Source organism: Erythrolamprus reginae, chromosome 2, assembly GCF_031021105.1.
Source record: "Erythrolamprus reginae isolate rEryReg1 chromosome 2, rEryReg1.hap1, whole genome shotgun sequence".
Classification (NCBI taxonomy): domain Eukaryota; kingdom Metazoa; phylum Chordata; class Lepidosauria; order Squamata; family Dipsadidae; genus Erythrolamprus; species Erythrolamprus reginae.
Window position 1 is genome coordinate 102,398,375 of NC_091951.1, and position 15,012 is coordinate 102,413,386.

The 15,012-nt window shown below is 39.6% G+C and overlaps 1 protein-coding gene across 7 annotated transcripts in view; it reads left to right on the forward strand.

Annotated features, from left to right (window-relative positions):
- EBF1 (EBF transcription factor 1) overlaps positions 1 to 15,012 on the forward strand; it is a 416,173-nt gene that overhangs the window by 95,732 nt on the left and 305,429 nt on the right. The window lies entirely within an intron of this gene.

Genomic DNA, 15,012 nt, shown 5'->3' on the forward strand with positions numbered 1-15,012 from the left:
TTACCATCTGCAGGTTTAAAGTTGCATCTGTATCGGCACATATTTTTCAGGCCTGCAACAATTGCCAAACTGAATTTGTTGTAAGTTGTGAACTTCAACATTATATAGATTATTTCTGGGCTGCTGGTTAAACATGATGCTAAGAAATTGATTTCATTTCTTTATCTGCTGATTCCAAATAAATCTAACATTTGAAGCAATGATTGTGCATCCTTTCTCACACTTTGGGGAAACATGTATCTATTTAATCTAGTTTTTCAAAATTATTGATAGATTGTTCTACTTATATTCTTTAATACAACGTGTACAATTTTTCTGTGTTTGCATTATTGTGGTAACATTTTTGTAAAACTGTATGCACGTTTTCAACTCAGTTGCAATTCATGTACTATTGCTACTATTTCTACTATTACTAATAATACTGCAACTACTACTACAGTACTAATAATAGTAATCCCCGTTTCCCCTACTTATTGACAATGAGCGTGCAGATCCCTCCTTCATCTGAATTATTTTTCTATTTCAAGAATGCACAATTACTGTCAGTCACACAAGGTTTTGATGCTACCTATAGATGATCAGATTGTAAAAACAGGTTCAAGGATTTCTTTGTTTGTTCTTTCAAATTTGTATCTTAATGTTCCCAGCAAAGCTAACCCTTATGCCTCTGTAAGGCTTGTCATTCACTTTGCCCTTTAGAACTTCCTAAAACTCTAAAATAGACAAAACAAGGCCAACATTTTTGGCCTAATCCAAAAATAAAAAAAAATGCTGGCAGCCTGCAGATGGCCTCTGAGCCACACTTTCACGAGCCTGATCTCTCAGAAGCATTTATATTCCAATTTCCCACAATCAGTACTGAATGCTTTATAACACTGCATATCACAATCTTTATAACCTTTGTGTTTTCTTCATGTTCTCTTTTATTTAGTCTCCTGTGATCATCATATTTTTCTTTTTTAAGTTCATTATTATCATAGAAGCAATACATACAAAACTGGGCATTAAAATGTATTTGGGGAACTTTGCTATTTTACAGCTTGTACGTAAGGATTAGCAACTGTGATCTTTTGATCAATTGAACCTAAATTAAATAAGCATGTCTTGTAAGAAACATGTTCATTATAACAAAGATTGTCTTTGGCAACATGGAGTGGCAACAAAAAAGTGCAGGCTTAGGATGCCACCATATTATCTTACACAACGACCCAGGCATCTCTGAAATAACATGAAATAACATAAAAATAATATGTCTTCAGTTCTGCATCTCCTAAGATTACAAAAATATCACAAAGTTTAGAAGCTTTGTGTAATGTTGTCAACTAAAATGACAATGGGCCTGTGACCATCCTAGAGCAGTGATGGCAAACCTTTTTTTCATTGGGTGCTAAAAGAGAGTGCGCATGCACTATCGTGCATGCACAAGTGGCCACACCTATAATTCAATGCCTGGGGAGGGTGAAAACAGCTTCACTTGCCCCCCGGACGCCCTCTGGAGGCTGGAAATGGCTTGTTTCCCAACTTCTTGTAGGCCCAGTTGGATTGTGTTTCACCCTCCCCAGGTTCCAAAGGCTTCCCTGGAGCCACGGGAGGGTAAAAGCGCCCTCCTCCATCCCTCTGGAGTCTCTCTGGAAGCCAAAAATGCCCTGCCAGAGCCTCTGTGCAAGCCAAAAATCAGCTGGGCGGCATACACATGTACGTTGAAGCTGAGCTAGGCAACGGCTCGTGTGCCAGCAGATATGGTTCTGCGTGCCATCTGTGGCACCCGTGCCATAGGTTCGCCATCACTGTCCTAGAGTCATGGGTGAATTCATTTAAGGTCATACAGATACTACTGTTCAGGTGTCTTATGTGGGGAAAAGGCTGATATTGTGATACTTAAACTACTTGTCTTTATCTAAAATCCTTGTCTTTATCTAAAATGAGAGAGCCCTTTCCCTTTTATAGATGAAAGCTTAAGGCCAAACTAACTTTCTAAAGACTAATTATGGAATCCGTGGGACTGGATTCTAAATCTCTAAACATTAAACTACTCTTAATAGAATAGAATAGAATAGAATAGAATTATTTATTGGCCAAGTGTGATTGGACGCACAAGGAATTTGTCTTGGTACTTTTGCTCTCAGTGTACATAAAAGAAAAATATACGTTTGTCAAGCATCATGAGGTACAACACTTAATGATTGTCATAGGGGTCAAATAAGCAAAGAGGAAACAATCAATATTAATAAAAAAAATCTTAAGGATACAAGCAACAAGTTACAGTCATACAGTCATGAGTGGGAGGAAATGGGTGATAGGAATGATGAGGGGGGGGAAATCTAGTAGTAATAGTAGTGCCAACTTAGTAAATAGTTTGACAGTGTTGAGGGAATTATTTGTTTAGCAGAGTGATGACATTCCGTAAAAAACCTGTTCTTCGGTTAAGTTGTCTTGGTGTGCAGTGCTCTGTAGTGACATTTTGAGAGTAGGAGTTGAAACAGTTTGTGTCCAGGATGCGAGCGGTCAGTAAATATTTTTACAGCCCTCTTTTTGACTCATGCAGTATACAGGTCCTCAATGGAAGGCAGGTTGGCAGCAATTGTTTTTTTTATGCAGTTCTCAGATTAATTCTCAGAGTCTTCCTTAAAACTCACTACTGCCAGCACACAAGGACACACATTGCATTAGTTTTAAGAGGTTGCCATTTTATTTTTGCATAAGAAAAACAATGAGGCAGAATTTTTAAAAGAAAACATGGAAGAGGAAGAGCCAGAAAAATTCTGTACTGTTAAAGGTTAGCCAGATTTTACCAATGTCATGTGAAACCATGGGAAAGTGAGATAATCCAATCTGGTGCAAAATGTCTTAAATCCCAAATTGTGTAAACAAAGTAAAGAGTAGTTTGTTTCTTCTTTGTCTGCAAGGCTAGAGTACATCTTTGCAAATGATATGTGACATTTGCTCTGAATATCAGGAAATACTCTGGTGTATTTTTGTAATAAAATGTCAATAAACAAGCATAATAATAATAACAACAATAACAATAAAAAAGAGATACCAGAGGCTTTTTACAAAAAAAGAAAAGAAAAGAGAGAGGCATTTTTCCCATATGGAGGAATAATCACACTATCTTAAAATAGTCTTTCTGCCTTTTTTTAGGCTACTCTGGCAAAGAACTATGTGTAATAAGAAAGAATTTCCTTGTCTCAAGCTCAAGCTCACCAAAGCAAACAAGCGCTTGAATTCTGGGCTGTCATCAAGCCCAGGAAGGTCCTTGCAGGATCACAAAACAAATCAAGCCGTTGAGGGCTTCCGGGCAGCCAGCTAACAAAAATATACTATCAGAGGATGCAGCCCAGCAAGCACTGTGGCTGTCACAGCAGTAGGCCCCCAATGTGGGCATCCGTTCAAGAGCTTTACTCCCACATCTGGTGAAACTGTGACAATCGGTGTCTGACCATTTTAGGAGTCAGATACTCTGGGCACCAGGAAGTTGATTTGCCTTTCACTTCCTTAAGAAAACACACATTAATATTGAAGCATTGCCTTCATAAAGCAGCATTTTGTCTTGGTCTTTGGCAAAAGTTATGTGCTGAGAAAGTTCACTTGGATGCAGCCAACCGTATCTACATTTCAAATAGTTCTGAGGACATGTGCAAAAGAAAGCCAATTAAAGCCTGGTGACCCAATATTGCACTTTGTGAGAGTTATTTATGCCTTAAATCTTGATTGTTTTAAATAAAGTGCAAAGAATGAAACCTCTGAAATACTTCCTGTGAAGCAAATGAAGACATACGTCCTTATCATGTTATTCCTAGTATCTTTCTTCAGACGGGTTCAGATGACATAAAGTTATCGTTCTCCTTACTCTGCACAATATCAAAGGCCTCTTGTTTTTTTTCCCTTTTCCCTTAAAGATAATTCTTTTATACAAATCCTGCATTTTTTAAAATTGGGTATTATAAAATTGTCTTGAATGTACTGCTGCAGTCCTACTTAGGCAGGAAACCCTACATTTTGCTGTAGTGATGTGAGATAAATCTTAGCAATTGACAATTGAAATAACAAATATTACTTTAAAATACCAATCTAAAGGTACTTTAATTTAGAATAAATACAGTGATTCAATAGAATGAGGAAACCTGAAAAAGTAACTTTTTATTCTTTACTTTTAGAGTACTACTTTTAAACAAAATATTCCTTACAAAATATTAAAAATGAATTCAGACATGATAATATGAGAAACCCAAATTATTATTTATTCAAATTAAATCAGAAGTCTGATATTTCTGAGAACAAAAGAGAAAAAATAACTGAAGCCAGTAACAATGTTTTTCCCACTAAGACTATGTTTAGGCTGGGTTTGTGTTATCGACTTATTCTGCCTAAGAGAAAAAATCCTATATATTTATGAGTGAGTGAATCATGGTGATTAAAGTATGATTATAAAGTGGGAAGTGACTAATTTACATTTGACTTTCTTTGTGAACTAACTAAAGTCTTAATAACTGTAACCTCTCTTTCTCAGCCTCACTTCCTTCCCCTTTTCATCTACCTACAAGGTTAATCATATTGAATTACTAAGCACAGTGGTTGTAAATTTTATAACTTGCCCTGCACTGCTTTAATATGTGAAAATGTTACGTGAATGGTGGATAGTACCAGAGTAACATACTTTTCTGACACAGTGCGGATTGTTGTATGAGATAAATAACTAGCACCGTTTACTACCCATGTAGCAGCAGCATTCTGCACTATTTATTTATTTATTTATTTAATTAATTGGATTTGTATGCTGCCCCTCTCCGAGGACTCGGGGCGGCTCACAGCATATATAATTAATTGTAAATCCAATTTATACTGCAATTTATAAACAATTAAAAGAAAAACTTATCGACCAGACATTCAACAATCATACTCAGTGGTCAGGGGGAAGATCAAAATGTCCCAAGCCTGGCGGCAAAGATGGGTTTTTAGGCTCTTTTGGAAGGCAAGGAGGTGGGGGGCAGTGCAAATCTCTGAGGGGAGCTGATTCCAGAGGGCTGGGGCTCCCACAGAGAAGGCTCTTCCCCTAGGTCTCACCCGCCGACATTGTTTGGTCGATGGGACCCTAAGGAGGCCAACTCTGTGGGACCTCACCAGTTGCTGGGATTCGTGCGGCAGAAGGCGGTCTCGGAGATAATCTGGTCCTGTGCCATGTAGAGCTTTATAGGTCATAACCAGCACTTTGAATTGTGCCTGGAAACTGATTGGTAGCCAATGCAGTCTGCGGAGTGATGGCGAGATGTGGGCATTCCTTGGAAGGCCCAAGACTGTTCGCGCGGCTGCATTTTGGACAAGCTGAAGTTTCTGAACACTCTTCAAAAGTAGCCCTATGCAGAGAGCATTGCAGTAGTCAAACCTTGGGGTGATAAGGGCATGAGTGACCATGAGCAAAGACTCCCTGTCCAAATAGGGCCGCAACTGGTGCACCAGGCGAACCCGGGCAAACGCCCCCCTCGCCACAGCTGAAAGATGGTGTTCTAAAGTTAGCTGTGGATCGAGGAGGACACCCAAGTTGTGAACCCTCTCTGAGGGAGTCAATAATTCCCCACCCAGGGATGGACAGATGGACGTGTCCTTGGGAGGCAGTACCCACAGCCACTCTGTCTTGTCTGGACTGAGTCTGAGCCTGTTGGCACCCATCCAGACCCTGACAGCCTCCAGCCTTCTAGATCATTCAGAAGTTTTTAGTTGAAGCTTCTGAATGATCTTCAAAGTCAAGCCCCATGTATACATCATTGCAGTTATCCAGACGAGAGCTTACAAGGGTATGAGTGACATTGAGCAGGGCTTCCCAGTCCTGAAATGAATGCAGCTGGCACACAATCTGAAGATACACAAAGGCTTCCTCCTAGCCCTGGCCACCGCTTGCTCTTGAGGATGAGAACTCTCAGATTGTGTACTGGGTCTGTCTGAGGCAGTGCAGGACCAATGATGGAAAGTTCCTGGTACCAGACAGTACAAAACATATCCAAAATTGTTGGTTAAATAAAGGTTGATGGAAACTCATTAAAAAATCTTTGTATTTGTATTACTTGCATGCAAAATCCTAACATTGTGGTCATATTCAAGGTAGGGTTTTGTCTTGTAAGTGCCTCTAGATAGAAAATAGGTACTTCTGCTTTACAGTTAGTATAACTGTATCTTTAAAAAAAACACACTTGTATTTAATTATGTTATATAATCATTACATTTTCAAACAAATATAAATAAAATTGAAATGAATTATTCACATTTAAAGAAGAAATAGAAAAACAAAACCCACACAACAAAATAAAAACATAGGAAAGGACAAGAAGCCTATTATTACAAATACATTTCAAATTCACCTGATTTAATAGATCTTCAAAAAAGGGAAACTAAATTATCAGGATTTACCAAACTCTGTACAAGAATTTTCTCTCCAGAGGGAAATATAATGTAACATTTTCTGACTGGCAAAATATGTAATTTTCTCAACTACTGGTAGACCACAGATCTCTAAAATTGTCTGGCTTTAAAATATTTTCCATCACTTTAGGACAGGGGTCCCAACCTCTTCTCCGTGGATTGACACCAGTCCACACAGCATGCCAGAAACCAAGTCACTGACACAAGTGAAGCCTCATCTGCAGAATAAAGGCAGCACATGAAACTACATCACCTCCCGTCCGTGGAAAAACCTCTCTCCGCAGAACCGGTCCCTGGTTGGGGGCTACTGCTTTAGGATGACTCCTTTTGCAAAATAATTTTGCAGAACATGACTATATGGGGGCATGGAGTAGTTTCTCTGATGGTTGGCAGCTATTTTTATATCTGGGAAGCATTTAGCTCCCTCATTTGTAGCATATGAATACCCCTTTTCCCATATTAACACACACACAAAAATGCTGACTTACATATGTGTAGAAATGAATCATATTAATTATTAGTGAAGAGAGGCTTATATAGTTGTAATGTCAGGCAAGTATCTGTTGGTTTGGCAAACTGTATTGTCATCTTTAATTGATAAAGCTTGTTTAGATTTTTTTTAAAGAACAGATTTCATTTTTTTTTGTTCTTCTTGAAGTGTTACTTCTTTTCTTGAAATATAAATGTTTTCTTTTATGCTCTAAATACTTCTTGCTTGTGTGCTCCCTCAGGTGCCAAAGCAGTAGCCAATGGACTGTTCAAGAGAGAAAATACACTTAACAGATGCTCTTTCAACCTTTTCTTTCTTAATGGGTGATTCTGGTATATTCCATGCTATTTCTAAATAGCAAGAACTGATTTTTAGTTATACACAGCAAACCTGAAAAGTTACTTTCAACCAGTGCCTAGGATGAATTTTTGAAAGCATAAAACAGTATTTTGTAAGACAGCTTAAAATGCCTAGTTAAAATATCAATACTTTCTCCTCGGAATTGTACAACCAAAGCCACAGTTTTCTAAAAATAGTTTCTGTGCTGGGAAATTATTCTCAGGATATATTTGTATTTTTTTAATGCCTGACCATGTTTTCTTAATCTATTTTTTAAAAGTCTTTTGGAATTACATATGCCTGAAGAATAAAGCAAAGTATTTAATACAGGAAGAGTTAGTGAAAATGGGAAAAAGTATTCAATAATAACAACATTATATTATTATTATTATTATTATTATTATTATTATTATTATTATTATTATTATTATTATTATTATTATTATTATTGAAACATAGAATTATTATTATTATTATTATTATTATTATTATTATTATTATTATTATTATTATTATAGAAACATTTTCTACTACGGCTTGACTTCCTGGCTCCAATCCTTCCCCGCAGGGAGGCGGAACCAATGAAGATGTTCCGCCCCAGACGCCTGATGGACCCAGAGGGCTTTCAGACGGCGCTTGGGGTTATTCCAGAGGCACTCATCCACAGTTCGGCGGAGTCTCTTGCGGAGGCCTGGAATACGGCTGCTGCGGAGGCTCTCGACCGGATTGCATCTTTGCGACCTCTCCGTGGCGCTAGACCCCGTAGAGCCCCATGGTTCAACGAGGAGCTCCGGGAGTTGAAACGCCAAAAGAGACGTCTAGAGAAGCGATGGAGGAAGAGTAGGTCTAATCTGATCGAACACTTGTAAGAGCTTTTATTAAGACTTACAAAGTGGCGCTCAAGGCGGCAAGATGCGCGTACCATGCCGCCTTGATTGCATCAGCAGAATCCCGCCCGGCCGCTCTGTTTAGGGTGACCCGCTCCCTTCTTAATCAGGAGGGAGTTGGGGAGCCCTTGCAGAGTAGCGCCGAGGAGTTTAACACGTTTTTTGCTGATAAAGTCACTCAGATCCGGGCCGACCTCGACGCCAATTGTAAAACAGAGTCGACTGACAATGAGTCAGCCGAGGTGACTGGGGCACGTACTTGTCCACCTGTCTGGGAAGAGTTTGATCTGGTGACACCTGATGAAGTGGACAAGGTCATTGGAGCTGTGAGTTCCGCCACCTGTCTACTGGATCCGTGTCCCTCCTGGTTGGTCTCGGCCGGCAGGGAGGTGACACGGAGCAGGGCCCAGGAGATCACCAACGCTTCCTTGGGGAGGGGAGTTTTTCCAACACTCTATAAAGAAGCGCTTGTGCGCCCCCTCCTCAAGAAGCCTTCCCTGGACCCAGCCGTACTTAACAACTATCGTCCAGTCTCCAACCTTCCCTTTATGGGGAAGGTTGTTGAGAAGGTGGTGGCACTCCAGCTCCAGCGGTCCTTGGAAGAAGCCGATTATCTAGGTCCCCAGCAGTCAGGTTTCAGGCCCGGTTACAGCACGGAAACCGCTTTTGGTCACGTTGATGGATGATCTCTGGCGGGCCCGGGACAGGGGTTTATCCTCTGTCCTGGTGCTCCTCGATCTCTCAGCGGCTTTCGATACCATCGACCATGGTATCCTTCTGCACCGGTTGGAGGGGTTGGGGGTGGGAGGCACTGTGCTTCAGTGGTTCTCCTCCTACCTCTCTGGCCGGTCGCAGTCGGTGTTAGTGGGGGGTCAGAGGTCGTCTCCGAGGTCTCTCCCTTGTGGAGTGCCTCAGGGGTCGGTCCTCTCCCCCTTGCTATTTAACATCTACATGAAACCGCTGGGTGAGATCATCCAAGGACATGGGGTGAGGTATCATCAATATGCCGATGATACCCAGCTTTACATCTCCACCCCATGCCCAGTCAACGAAGCGGTGGAAGTGATGTGCCGGTGCCTGGAGGCTGTTGGGGCCTGGATGGGTGTCAACAGACTCAAACTCAACCCGGATAAGACGGAGTGGCTGTGGGTTCTGCCTCCCAAGGACAATCCCATCTGTCCGTCCATTACCCTGGGGGGGGGGAATTACTGACCCCCTCAGAGAGGGTCCGCAACTTGGGCGTCCTCCTCGATCCACAGCTCACATTAGAAAACCATCTCTCAGCTGTGGCGAGGGGGGCGTTTGCCCAGGTTCGCCTGGTGCACCAGTTGCGGCCCTATCTGGACCGGGACTCATTGCTCACAGTCACTCATGCCCTCATCACCTCGAGGTTCGACTACTGTAATGCTCTCTACATGGGGCTACCTTTAAAAAGTGTTCGGAAACTTCAGATCGTGCAGAATGCAGCTGCGAGAGCAGTCATGGGCTTACCCAGGTATGCCCATGTTTCACCATCACTCCGCAGTCTGCATTGGCTGCCGATCAGTTTCCGGTCACAGTTCAAAGTGTTGGTTATGACCTTTAAAGCCCTTCATGGCATCGGACCAGAATACCTCCGAGACCGCCTTCTGCCGCACGAATCCCAGCGACCGATTAGGTCCCACAGAGTGGGCCTCCTCCGGGTCCCGTCAACTAAACAATGTCGGTTGGCGGGCCCCAGGGGGAGAGCCTTCTCTGTGGCGGCACCGACTCTCTGGAACCAACTCCCCCCGGAGATCAGAACTGCCCCTACTCTTCCTGCCTTCCGTAAACTCCTCAAAACCCACCTTTGCCGTCAGGCATGGGGGAACTAAACATCTCCCCCTAGGCACATTTAATTTATACATGGTATGCCTGTGTGTGTGTCTGTTAGTGTATGGGTTTTTTTTAAGTCTTTAAATATTTTAATTAATTGAATTATTTATGATTTGTTTTACACTTGTTGTGAGCCGCCCCGAGTCTTCGGAGAGGGGCGGCATACAAATCCAAATAATAAATAAAATAAATAAATAGAAGACTGACGGCAGAAAAAGACCTCATGGTCCATCTAGTCTGCCCTTATACTATTTCCTGTATTTTATCTTACAATGGATATATGTTTATCCCAGGCATGTTTAAATTCGGTTACTGTGGATTTACCAACCACGTCTGCTGGAAGTTTGTTCCAATTATTATTATTGTTATTATTATTGTTATCGTTATTATTATTAATCAAGATAATAATAGTAATAATAAACAAGCAATAACAGCTTTTCTATTTATATGTTATTCCTTGATTGTTTTAACAAAGTATTTCTGTGTGGCTTTCTAATTCTGAATTAAAATTCTGGCTTTCAAATATCAGGCTTGCTATTATCTCCCATAATACAGTTTTAGGAAATTCCACTAGAAATCATTTTCCTATCTCATTCTGTTCTTATATCTAAATGATAAGGACACTATGAACCCTTCTTTCCAGGAGTACACACTTTCTTAAAGTGTCTAGAATTTATTAACCTTCAAAACTGTGTTTTGAGTTTTTGTGTGCTTAGAGTGCAGATTCAGGGAGAAAGGGATTCAAACTCTGTTGCAGACTAAGAGCTCCACAATTTAGATTTGTGTTAACACTTGCAAGCTTAGTGGAAAGGCGGCAGATGGGATTGTAACTTTGAATATCCCCATGAATTACCATATTTTTTGGAATATAAGATGCAGTGGAGTATAAGATGCACCTTTGTTTTGGGAGAGGAAAATAGGGAATAAAATCTACCTACCAGGTATTCATCTGGCTAACATCCTTAGTCTGTTCAACTTCAGCACATTATTTTATCCCCTGGTTAGGCCTGAAAAGGCCTTTTAGAAGGAGTAGGAATGAAAACTAGCCTGCAAAGATTTAGGACTGGGAAAAAAACTTCTTCAGAGAGAGTAGCCAGAAAAATCATTAGCACCTAGTTGGGGCTGGGGTGGGGGGGAAGCTTTGAAATATTCAGAATATAAGAGACAGCCAAATTTTCAGCCTCTTTTAGGGAGGAAAAAGGTATGCCTTGTATGCCAAAAAACATGATATGCCGCAACATCTCTGGACGGCAGCATGCTGAGGAAGGCTGATGCACAGTAACTGACCAAAGTAGATGGAACACAATCTCACTTTTTACAAAGCAGCTTTGTTTCTGGTTTAAAATCACAAAAACCTTTGGGAGGGCAGAAAAGATTGGACACCCAGGCAGAAAATCTTTGAAACATGAATCATTGGGAGAGTCAGGCTATAAGAGTAATAGTTTCTCTATTGAGGAATAGTTCTAAATGTGAGAATAACATTTAGAGCTGCTCATAAAAAACATGGTAACTGAGTGGACTTAATCCCAGCTAAATATCCATAGAAGAGCAGCCTTTGATCTTTTATACATAAGAAATAAATGGAACAGATATATGTGGGATTACACCATAACTTATATATCAAACTCTTCTAGTATACTTTGTAGAATGCATCACTTTTCTTTATATCTGATCCTAGTCTGTATTTATTTGCTAGGATATGAGTCCGTCTATCCTCTCTTTCCCTCTTCCCCCTCCTCTTTTCTAAATTTTTAGTTGAACGTAAATTTCATGGTTTAAAAGTGTAACCAAATTCATACATCAAGGCTTCAATAAATTATTTTCCTTTGTAAGCTTTGTAGCTAAATTATAACAATGCTATATTTAAGAAAATTAGAATGTTGCTGTTTGTTGATTTGGTTTCATCCAGATTAACCTGGATTCAGTTCATAAGGGAATAAAATTTTGAAGGACTCACATGCAACAATATTTCCCAGGTTTCTTCTTAAATCATGTAGACTACTACATGACCAAAAACATTTCTGAAGACCACCAAAGAGTCTTGTGCAGAGATGTCAGCACAGAATCATAAACCATCATGACATAGATGCTTTCCTGATGGCAACTGCTGTACTCCAAAATGAATGAAGGAATGAATCAGTCGTGGGCTATGAGCCGGAATGCTAAATTGCGCTCACTGCCGTGGCTCGTAAGTGCTTGCGGGGCCAGGGTGATTTTGCTTCTGCACCGGTGGAAATCGCTCACGGAGCTACAGGTGCACCTGTGTTTTGGCGAAGTTTTACCTGCAACTCCGTGCACAATTTTGCTACCTCCACAGATGCAGAAGCAAAATCAAGCTGGCCCCGCAAGCACTTATGAGCTGTGGCGGTGAGCGCAATTTAGCGTTCCGGCTTGTAGCCCACTGCTGGAATGAATGTACTGTATAGATAACATTGACTGAAATGTCATGAAATATTGATATTTTAGAAGAAATCTTGTGAAATTGTAGACTAGAGTGCTAAAGTCATACAATATTTGGAAATCTCCCAAGATTTTAGCCATATATAGTTATTATTTATGTACTCTCTGCAGTATTCTTGCAGACCAGTGCTTGGGAATCATTGTTATTGATGACTTGGTGAACAGATTATAAACAAAACCCCAAAAACATATCGATAAACCTGCATTACGATTATTTTATTACCTTAGTACTATTTATCTCCAGAAGATTTAGTTCACAAAGAATCTCAGGCAATGACTCTTCTTACCGGGTTATATACTGCTTTCTGTACATTTATAGAGACATTTGCCCATTATAAGCTTCATTTATGCAGAGTATTATCGGATCTTCATACACAGGCTTTATTTGTCTCTAGCTTTGGATTATCTCAAAGTAGCCAGTTTATTGGTTCTGATTTGGTGATTATTGCATTTAACCCTTTTCTTTGGGGAGGGCAAGCAGATAGGAAGAAAGAAACTTCCTTTGAGTGTATTCTGCCGTGACAATCATGTTCATTGTTTGTAGCAAGCATCCCTGCTATCCACTGATGTCCTTTGAAGCTTAATCTATTGTAAAATTAGATCATCAAAATGGCCACAGTTTGCACATTTACATACCAATGCTTAACATTTTATGAAATTATTCAAATGCTGTGAAACTCGCAATGCTGCTGAAGTTGTAGCACAGTTCATGTGTAAGTGATATGTAAACCATGCAAATGAGCAGAGACCCTTTCTTCTTTAAATTAATCTTTCAGAGGTTGTTACCCTGCCAGTTTGATTGCAATAAGAACACAGATTTTTTTTCTCTTGATGGTGAAAGTGCTTTAATCCCCCTTTCCAAAGGTCAACTAATCTTCAGTCTTAAGTGCAATGGATGCAAATACACTACTCGTGTACTGTTCTTCTTAATTTAATTCTCTTCTAAGCTTTCATGTCTAAATCTAGTAATGTATCCAGTTTAGGAGGAGGTCAAAAGGTTTCTGTTCCTGTAAAATTTAAATTGACATCATATACTGATAATGGTAGTCAGTGCTCTAAAATAAGCATTTGCAACCATTCTTCCTGCACATCATTTTCTGTAGCTGGATCTGTATGCTCAGCTTTGGTGCTATTCTCTTCCAGCCTGAGGTATGTCTACTGCAATGGAATGCTGCATTGGAGAATAATGAGAAGCAAAAAATTGATTTGTTAATAATTCTCTGGTTATCCTCAGCTAAACTTGTATTCGTGGTGTGCTAAATACGTAGATATATAACTCATTTTCTTTGAGTATAGTTACGTGCAAAAATATATGCTTAATATTTGATTTACCTAGCCTTTAGATAAATCGTGCTTCACATTTTCCCTGTGCTACTTGCTTGTTCACTTGAGTTCTGCAGTGTCTCTATTTTAGGAAAAATTCCCCATGAATGTTAATTTGGCTCATAAATAAAACTTGGGCAATTCTGGTTCGCTTTCATTTTCTTCTTGTAACTTAAAATAAAAGTTGTGATGAAAGAACAGCAGCATAGGTTTGAGAGCCTTACTAACATGAATTTCCCTTGTAGTGCTTTTGTGAAACTTTCATTTTTTTAGGACTTCTGGATTTTTTTTGTACATAGAAGATTAATCTGACAAATAATGATTACTCTGGGAACTTCCTGTGGGTTTTAAAGAAAGCCCAGCAAGAAATCATGGCTCCTGGGTTCAATCATGTAGGAAGTCACCAGATGAAATACTGACAAAACATCCTGTGGTGGTTTAAGATCCTCTGCTTGGAAGTATATGGGGGTCTGGGCAGTTAGAGAAAGAAACATTGTTAAACTGAAGAGAAAACCATTGTTATCAGCAAGGGATGCTTCAATCAGACTTGCTAGATAAATCTCTTGTTCTTGGGGATTATTTCTTCCTTTCTGCCACTGACAGAATACAGAGCATACATCTCTACCACTTTATTAGTTAAAGCAGTGGGAAGCCAGAAGCTTGCTAGACAAGCCAGCATGATACAGAAGACCAGGTCTGGATTCAATTGAATGGTACTTTTTTCTCTTTGACTCCTGCAATTTGGAATAGAACGGAACAGAACGGAATGGAACGGAATTTTATTGGCCAAGTGTGATTGGACACACAAGCAATTTCTCTTGGTGCATATGCTCTTAGTGTACATAAAAGAAAAAAAAATAGGTTCATCGAATTTGAAAAATTCATAATGTATTATGGGAATTATTATAAAGAGAGGATAAATTATAATTGCTTCAGATTCAATACATTTTTAAAATAAATAAAAATCTTAATCCCAAATTCTTTTGAGTGGAATTTGGTGAAAAAATGAAAATTTGAACCTAGAAATTTCCTCTGAGTATAGGAAATGATAATCTTACAAGGATTACTTTCAATTACTCCCAATATTCTTAAATTTAGTTGAATTGTTTAAGATGATTTTGTTAAGTGGTTGGGAATCATTTTTTTTCTGTAAACCATCCAAAAATGTACCTTTCTGCTAATTTCTATTGAAAATATAGAAATACTGTATTTATTATGTTATGTACAGATTAGAGGTGGTATTCA